An 8,756-nucleotide genomic window follows, 5' to 3' on the forward strand; every position below is an offset into this window, starting at 1 on the left:
CCAACACCCTATTTCCCCTACCCTTTTAAACTTCTCCTCATTCGTAACTCTAGTCACCCACGATGTTCTTAGAATTTTCCTGTCATACTATACTTTAAATGCCTCCATCCTTTCCTTATCAAGTGTCCAAGTCTCACTGCTATCGGAATGAGCACTTCATACAAAAGTCCTAACAAGTAAATATCTCTATTCCCACATAACCTTCTATCGTAGCGGAAAGTTTTCGTGGCGTTTTCTACATCCAAAAACTATCGGGGATGGTTCATATTTATGGAACCATCCTTTTAATCAAGGTTTTCTACGCCTATCGCTGGCAGCGCACGCATAGCGTCCCCACTCCATCCAATCCACCTCTCCTTTCGACGCTCCCTTTTGTGTCGGCCTCCAATCTTTTCTCCTCTCCTTCACCACCTTTTGCTCACCCTCCCTTCCCACAAAGAAAAAGAAGGTCTTCCTAAGAAGCTGGTCTCTTTTCTCACTCACCCGGGGTCCATCTCGCGGGAAGAGGGGGCTCCTGGGTTAGCTCGACTATTCCCTGCTCCTCTAAGAAAAAAAAGAAATTTATCCACCCATCTCCCTCCCACTTATTCACTCCACCCCTTACCCCTTTCGTGCCCACCCCTTACCTCCCTCCCTCACCCTCTGGCTACCTGCAGCGACTCCGTGATGGGCCACTCGTGGGAGAAGTTGGATGCACTAGATTGATGGCGTTCTCTCCTTCCCAACAGAAGCCTAGCCTTCCCAATATTTTTCATTCCTCGCCCTGGCCGGGGTGCATTTTTTTATCCCTCGCTGTAAGGCTCCCACCCTCCCCGGACCCTCAACCCTTGCTCCTTCATAACCCAGCAGTTGGTCTGCTGCTTTGCTCATGGGGTGTCTTCCCCTTTTACCGTGTTGAGGTCCGGGTTGGCCTTTAGACAAACCGTCTAGTCTCTTCACGATGACATGGGAAAGAAAAGTGAATAATATGGGGAAATGATTAAATTTTTCTTAAAACTGAGCTTGCATAAAAAACGTTTTTTTTTTTTGCCTCAGTGTCCTGGATCACTCAGTGATTAATAGGTTGTTTTACTATGCCGGACCATAATTTGGAATTACAAAACGCCGTTTATGTGACTTATCTTTTATTCCCCTGCTGTAAAGATTAGAAGAAATGAACATGATATAACGAGAATGCATCAGTTTTTACACATCGCTTAATCGATAATACTCGTCATTGGCTGTTTACTTATGTGCTTATTTTTTTTTTGCTATTCTGATTATATAATTATCCAGAAACAGCAGATATGGCCTTTGAGTTGGTTAAACGGCTTATAATATGAAGCTTTAACAGATATAAAGTTTTAATTATAAAAAGGATAAAACGAAAAATTTCCTTCGGGCCGGATTTGAACCAGCGACCTATGGATATCTGTACCGTCCTTCTACAGTCCACCGCTCTACCAACTGAGCTACCAAAGGTTACTGTAGGTTTTACTCGATAAATTATTTCAGGAATGATATTCATTGAAGTCATGCAGCCACGAATATTACAAAAGTGGATCCTCAACTAGTCCTCTATATGTGTTGCCATTTGACGCGCATTTGAATGGGTTTACAAATATCACCACTCGCGTCGCTAACAGGCAAAGTGATCCGAGTTTTACGGGGAAATAAGGTAAAACTTGGGGTGTCAACTGAAATTTATTTGCATGATGATGTGACCTAAGAAATGAATGACTTATCAACGCCATTCCTCGCAATTGCAAACATTGTACTATAGAATATTGGGTAAAAGTGTATCGCATTGCACTCATCACCGCGCCGTGGACATTTTTGAAACCGATTAAAATGCGACCGAAGTGGCAACAGAAATCAGCATTCTATGGGATGGCATTGGACCTCCTGTATGCAGTCTCCGTGCATATAGTATTCAATATCGTTTCCATGATTTTCCTGCTGACAGTAATAAATATCTTTCTCGTGATGAGATGGGAGAATGACAGGGATTGTCATTAAACGCTTTAATGTATTTGCATCAGCCCATATTAGCCATGGCTACTTTTATTTTTAAGCTTCTCTATTCACTTGGATTTTTCAACTCGTCATCTCGAGGTCCTCTTCCATTGGCATCCCGTCATTCTCGACCTTGGAAATCCAAAGAGTCATCACGGCCCGTCGCCATTCAATTTTTTTCTCGCTTCCTTGCCTAAGCCGTTCGCGTTCTTTTGATATCGCCTTCACCTCAAAATTGTATTTGCTTTCCTCTGCACCTTTCCGCGTTTCCTTCCAAGGTGATGCCATCATGTGCGCAAGTACCTGCAATAAAGAGCGGACCCTTAGTAATACCCACGGAAGAAATATTTACTCTGGCGTAATCCATTCGGAAAGGGAAAGCTCTCATCAATTTGTTTGAGGTTGAAGGCGTCTTGTCTGATCATCGTTTGCAGATTGGATTTTTAATGGGGAAAGTGGTTAGACTCCGTACAACGAGGATGGACTGCTCTTCTTGCATACGACGAATTATTCGATCAAGGTTGAATCTGTTTGTTTCATGACATATGATTTAATGTAGTCCCATAAAAAAATTCCGCTGGTGCACAGTTCACCCATGAAGCAAATTACCATGAAGAAATCTTTGACTTCTTAGGGAGTCGTAGCCGGATGTCCCAATTGTCGGTCTGGTATGCTGACAGTTACACCATGAAGCCATCTCTTTACTGCCACATATTGAAAGTCGCCTTGGCTTAGTGGTGTTCAAGACCGGCAATCGTGACAACCGGGTTCGACTCAAATGGATCAAACAATTTCTTAATGGTAAATTCGATCCTTGGTGCATAATTCCACCCCTGCGCGAAAGTGTATGCAAAATCACTTGCTACTTGCAGTGCTTCAGAGCTCACTTGTTCTCGTTACATGATAGATGTTTGATGCGGAAGCGGAGAAGTGCTGGAAAATTTGGCAATGAATAATACTAGCTTGCTCAACTATTCAACCCGAAGGTAAGCAGCATTAGATAAGCTTAGAGCTCGCCCCATACCAAGCTATTGGGTGCGTAAAGTTTCCAATTCAGTGCGGGACGGCCAGACGTAAACTTTGCATATAAACGTGTATTCAACGCAGCAAGAGTTTGCTCGGGATTGTCTTTTTCACATTCCATCTGTGCTAGTCTGTGGGCGGAGGGAATAAATCCCCATGCTCCAAATGCTGAAATTTTCTCAAAATTTATTTGAGAATTCTTAAACTTGTACTGCCAGCATTTCTCCTATGCATCGTTTTAGCTCTCAATACCCTTTTCTTTATTTTCAATACATTTTATATGTTTACCAATGACTCTTTCACGTCTTTTCTCACTTCAGCGCAAAGTATAGTTTTAGTTTTAGCTTGCTTTTATATATTGTGAACTACAAAAGTCTTTCTATGCTATGATTTAACGATATTCATCCTATTATGATTTCAGTAGTTACATAATCCATTATTTGGTTCCTAACGTAATAAATACGAATTTATTAATATAGATAAAAGCGAAATTTTATATCTGAGAACAAATTGTCTTTACGGACAAGAGCAATTTAATATTAGAACTCTAGCAGAGGAAGATTCTAAGGTCCTTAGGAGTGCGATGAATTGCAGTTAATAAAAATCCTGGATTTTTAAATAAAATTTTTTACCTTCACGTAATTCCTTTCATATAATGAGAATTTAATCCGTGAATTGATCACAGTATTTTCTGCCTGCATGCTCAGCGCTACGCAAGAAGGCGATCTTCGTAACGTGCTTTTTATTGCAAAATTGATAGCCAACTGTTGATTTTGGTTTATTTGTTGTATAAACTAGGGAATAGACTTCAATTGGAGGTGTAATATGTCTGTTTACCAGTGAAATTCAGGCTTACCTAACTTCTACCTGAAACTAGCCATTTTCGCTGTATTCTCTGTCCATCACGATGACCTAATTGTTATTCTAGGAAGTTTCTGCTTGATGAAACAGCTCTGATTAAAAATAAAGAGACTAGTCAAGCAGTTTGTTCTCAAAATTATTTCTATCCGACTTCTGGCTGAAGTTTTACCAATTCGTTAGGGGATACTCCTGGAATTAACAGACCTTAACGTGACTTTAGTTCAACATCCGAAATCCACCCACAAAGTCAGCATGTGTTCCCAGTCCTTAGAATTTTTTATGCTAAAGATGATTAAAATGAATTATGCTTGAAAATGCTCTCATGGATCCTTAAAATCCGATTTGCATTTTTATTTAACGATCCTAAGTAGTTGATTTTTTACAATGCATTCCTAATGTTAAGTATTTCAATTATGAATAGGTGTCTTTCACTGCATCAGGTCCGTGGATAGAATTTGGATCTTAAAATTCTGTAGTACTTGAGCCACAGACAATTCTAGAGCAGAGGTAGAATGAATTTTCTGCTACGGTTCGACAAATTCCGGAGGAAGATCTATTTGGTGAGAGATAGCCTAAGCACTCATCTGCGTATACCTAATTTAGTTGAGCCTAAAATTACATTTTCTCTGCACATAACGGAACCAAAATCTGCATTAAAAATGTTCTTGATAGGGTTGGGGAAGCATATTTATTTTGGTGATGAAGATTCTATCTCCAAGCTTTCCTTACACATTGGCTTCAAATGATCTTAATGGTTTATTGAAATAATACTTTGTCGCGTAATTTCTTTTCACAGTCGTTATTTGATTCAGAATTTTGATTGCGTAAGTCATGAGAATTATTTCCATTCTCTAGTTCCCATGTGTAATACATGTCATTTTGCCTGTGAAAGCGTTAACATTAATCCTTACAGATAAAAACTTGGGATATTAGAACTAATAGAAGCCAAAAGGAGAGGCAGATACACACTGAACTGATTGGTGAGAAAAAAAGCCCAAAATCCCACCACCGCCTGTGATAGAGACAGTAAACATCGTGATATCCTGATAGGCAGTCCTCGGACACACGTGCCCTTTTGCTTTTGCCTGCCTTTCTCATGACTGATGTCCCAACGAAGCCTTTATTTCACCCTTTTTCCATTTGCAGGGTAATAGCCGGGTTGTACGTTCCAGTGTTGGTTAAAAGCTTTCATGTTCTCCATGCTGTTCCCATTGACGCGACTCGACGTTGCCTTCATCATCAATAACACTGTGTGCCACCAATCGATGACCTTTTCACGTATTGTTCAATTTTTCGAGGTTTTTCCTTATCGATATTTATAATCATGTCAATTTAGTATCGATTTTCAATAAAAATACACTTTTTTATTTCGTTAAACTTTTCCAAGTAAACCAATTTCGTAACTTTGAAGGTCTTCGTATTCATTTCTAGTCAATCTGAGAATTTTTGTCGTTTTTCTATATTAACTACTGTCAGCAGCGAAAGCAGTTGAGGAGTTATCAACTATTTACGGCTGCATAATACGCTACAAGGTACCTTGATAGTAATTGGCAGCCTGGAAAAAACTTTTGACAGCCGATTCGGACAAGTTACATTAAGTGTCGTCGTTCGCTGAGAAACGACTTTCTGTACTATTTTTCTTGAGCTAATCTGGCGCTTCAAAATCCATGCGAAGCACATGGCCTTGCCTCGTAACTTCCCTAGTCAAAATGGAATGTCTCTTTCGGGGCCCGGACGTGACAAGGAATATATTCCGTAATTCGTAATGGGTGGGCATTTCCAGGTAAAACCTTGTAATCCTCAGGTGATGGGATGTTTCAAAGTAAAGGATAGATTTTTCGTTGGCCCTAGGAATTTGGGCCACAGAAGTTATTCATCACTACATTCCTTAGTGAGTCACAGCATTTCCTGGACGAAAAATGCAGTGTTATTTTCGGTGAGTTGCTAGCATTTGCTCAACCCATACAGTTTTTAGCAATATTCAAAAACGCAAAAAATTTTCTATAGCGTAAACAAAGCGTCTCATTGAAAAAATCACGTCTTTTTAGCAATAACCAGGATATATAGGTATTTGGTGGAGGCGACCGACAGCTGAGGTCATTTGCGCTCTGAGAGAAGGGAAGGGTGGAGAGAAATCTGGAGTCAGCATTGGCCTTCTCTTAAATGAAGGCGCCAAGGGGACCACGGCTTAAAGTTCCATACGACGGACGGAGCGTTGCACTTGAGATGACCTCCTAAAAGCGCTTAAGCAGGGATCGGGCAGTTTCTAAAAAAATTCTGCCACCGGGATTTGTGCCCAAATCCACTGGACGAAGAGCCAATAATCTAGCTACTTCACCATTCCAATCCCTGCAAGTACTAATTGGAGGGCTTTGAAACATATTGGTGCAAGTCAAAAATCAAAGTTTTTCAATAATTAAATAATGATTCGCAGAGAGTGCTGAGAGTTCTCAGTATGTACTGCTACCTGGCGGTTTCAAGTGTAACTATACCTTGCACCATTGATTTCTAGGTATACAGACTATTTTTTTGGCTGATGCCATGGATATCTCAAAATCAACACTTATCTGACTTGCACCAACATGGATGCTTTCCACTCATCGACACAAGTTGACACTAGTCGACTTGCGTCGCAGTTTTCGTGTTCCATTCTGCGTGTGTCGCCGATTATTGTGACACAAGTCAACAAACGATTACGCGCAGGAATTGGGGGGTTATAAACAGTGCCCGTGAGTCGACACTAGTCGACGCGTGAGTCGCATGAATGTAACGTACCCAATGTATCTCAGCCCTCCAATTGTTTGAAGTAGGAGAGATTAGATTAGGAAGACGCTAGCTTGGTAACCCCCTTCGTCGTCAACCTATAAGTTCTGCAAAAAAAGTTCAAAAAATACTCGGCAACAATTTAGGGTGTTTCTGGTTAAATTTAGGTCGCTAAATCCGAATATGAACTTCGTTTTTGTCTATCACCCTCCATTTTCACGAGCAACCCCTAAATTAGGGAAAACAACCCCATGTCTAAACTTGTCGCTTTTCTAGGGACTTTTACCAATGTTATCTACTTCTGATTTTAAAAAACTGACGTTTTTAGGCTATCAGGGTCATGAAAGAGACAAACTTGACTGGGGTTGAAAATATTTAGGGGGTAAAAATCGAAAAAAAAACTTAAAAAACTATTGAAATAACCATTTTTCTTCGCTTTTTATTGCAATTGATATGGTAGCTAACTGAACTATGAATACAATGTTCAGCCCCCCCCTCCCATTTTGTAAAGAATTAATATTACATAAAATATAAGAGGGGTAGAGGGGTATAGGAGGTGGTATAAAGAGCTGCCACATTAATCTAGAATATAGGTCTCCTTTAAAACAGTGGCATATCCAGTAGGAACCGAAAGTAAATCGTGGCGGTTTTTCACTAAAAGCTATAGCTATAGTTTTGCGATTACGTAGATGAAGAAAGTGTAGTCCTTCCACGCCCTCGTTGCTACTGCCGTTTGCCCCCGAGAGAGAAAGAGAGGGAATCCCGCGATGGAAGTCCCGAGATTAACTACGACTCTCGCCTTTATTATTAGCTGGACTGGGCGCCAACGCTCGCAGCCCTTAACGGCGTCCGTCTCAGCCTTAAGCCCTTGCTCATTACGGCAGGCTTTCCCAACAGTAATCACGGGAAAGAGGTGCGTGTGTGTGTAAGAGGGGGGCTTTGGGCACCCAGAATACCTTTCGTAACATTCCCACGGCGGAGTTGTTGTTACGCTAATGGACGGAAGTGCCGCTGCGACCTTAAACGCCGATAGGCCCGGGCTCCCGAAAACTGGAAAAGGTTTTCTGTATCTCACGGTTGGTTCACATGTACTTGAACATGCGTGCATGAGAAGTTTACGGCCCAAGTCGTTGGTCATGGTGACAGTGTTCACATCAGCTTCGTGCTCTCACGTGGCGCCGATGCGCATGTTATACTTTGCACTGGGTTTTTGGACCGTGGCATATTTGCATAATGTATCAGTTAGCTTCTCTGGTGTTACTTCGGGTCATGGCATTCATTTGAAGCTGCCTTTTAAAATTCCGATTACTTTAAATTGGGCTGTCAAAGTTAACTAATGTACGAATGTGTCAATAATCCGCGCTTAGTAAATAGATGTTTGAAAAAGTTGAGAATCGCATTTTCTTTGCAGGAAGACGTTTCAATACTCTCGCTCCAAGATGATCGCCGAGCGTCGCCTCGAGAAAATTCTTGGAAAAATTCTTGGGAAATGCGATGAAAAAGTAAAAGAACGATTTTATTTATAATTTTTATATACGATTTTATTATTCTCTCGTGAGATCTCGTTTGGTGTACACCGCCAGTGCTTTGGACGAATATGTAAAAGGAATGGTTTCGGATATAGCTATGGGAAATAGATTTAGAATGGGAAAGTCTAACCGGTCGAGGGGAAAATTTTTTAGGCTAAGACTTTGCGGAAATTTGAAGTAGAATAGTGTTTACCTGATGTTCGAGTTCTTATGAGAGAGCCTAATTGTTATGGTAGAAACGAATACATTGATGGCATTAGGGAAATAGACAGCAGAACCGATAAATTTAATATGACGTTTTTTATAAATAACAGGCTATAATTCCTACGGTAGTTTATCCTTAGGATAGCTTGACTCGGAAAAGATAAAATAGGTTCTGCATGCAGGGGCGGATCCAGGATTTCTTTCTGAGGGGGGGGGGGGGGAAGCAAGGCCGTATCCAGGACTTTGCTCTGGGGGGGGCACAAGGATACCTCGTAATACCAAACGAGCTCAATAATTAAGGAACGTATTAAAAATCTTGTATATTTTTTAAGAGTCTGGGGGGGGGCACATGCCCCTGCCCCCCCCCTAGATCCGCCTATG

The 8,756-nt window shown here is 41.1% G+C and overlaps 1 non-coding gene across 1 annotated transcript; it reads right to left on the reverse strand.

Moving 5' to 3' along the window:
* Nucleotides 1-1,373: 1,373 nt before the first annotated feature.
* Nucleotides 1,374-1,461, reverse strand: Trnay-gua. The gene is given in 2 exon segments: nt 1,374-1,409; nt 1,425-1,461. It is a non-coding gene; the product is annotated as a tRNA-Tyr (tRNA).
* Nucleotides 1,462-8,756: the final 7,295 nt, after the last annotated feature.

The sequence above is a fragment of the Ischnura elegans genome, chromosome 9, assembly GCF_921293095.1.
Source record: "Ischnura elegans chromosome 9, ioIscEleg1.1, whole genome shotgun sequence".
In the NCBI taxonomy this organism is placed as follows: domain Eukaryota; kingdom Metazoa; phylum Arthropoda; class Insecta; order Odonata; family Coenagrionidae; genus Ischnura; species Ischnura elegans.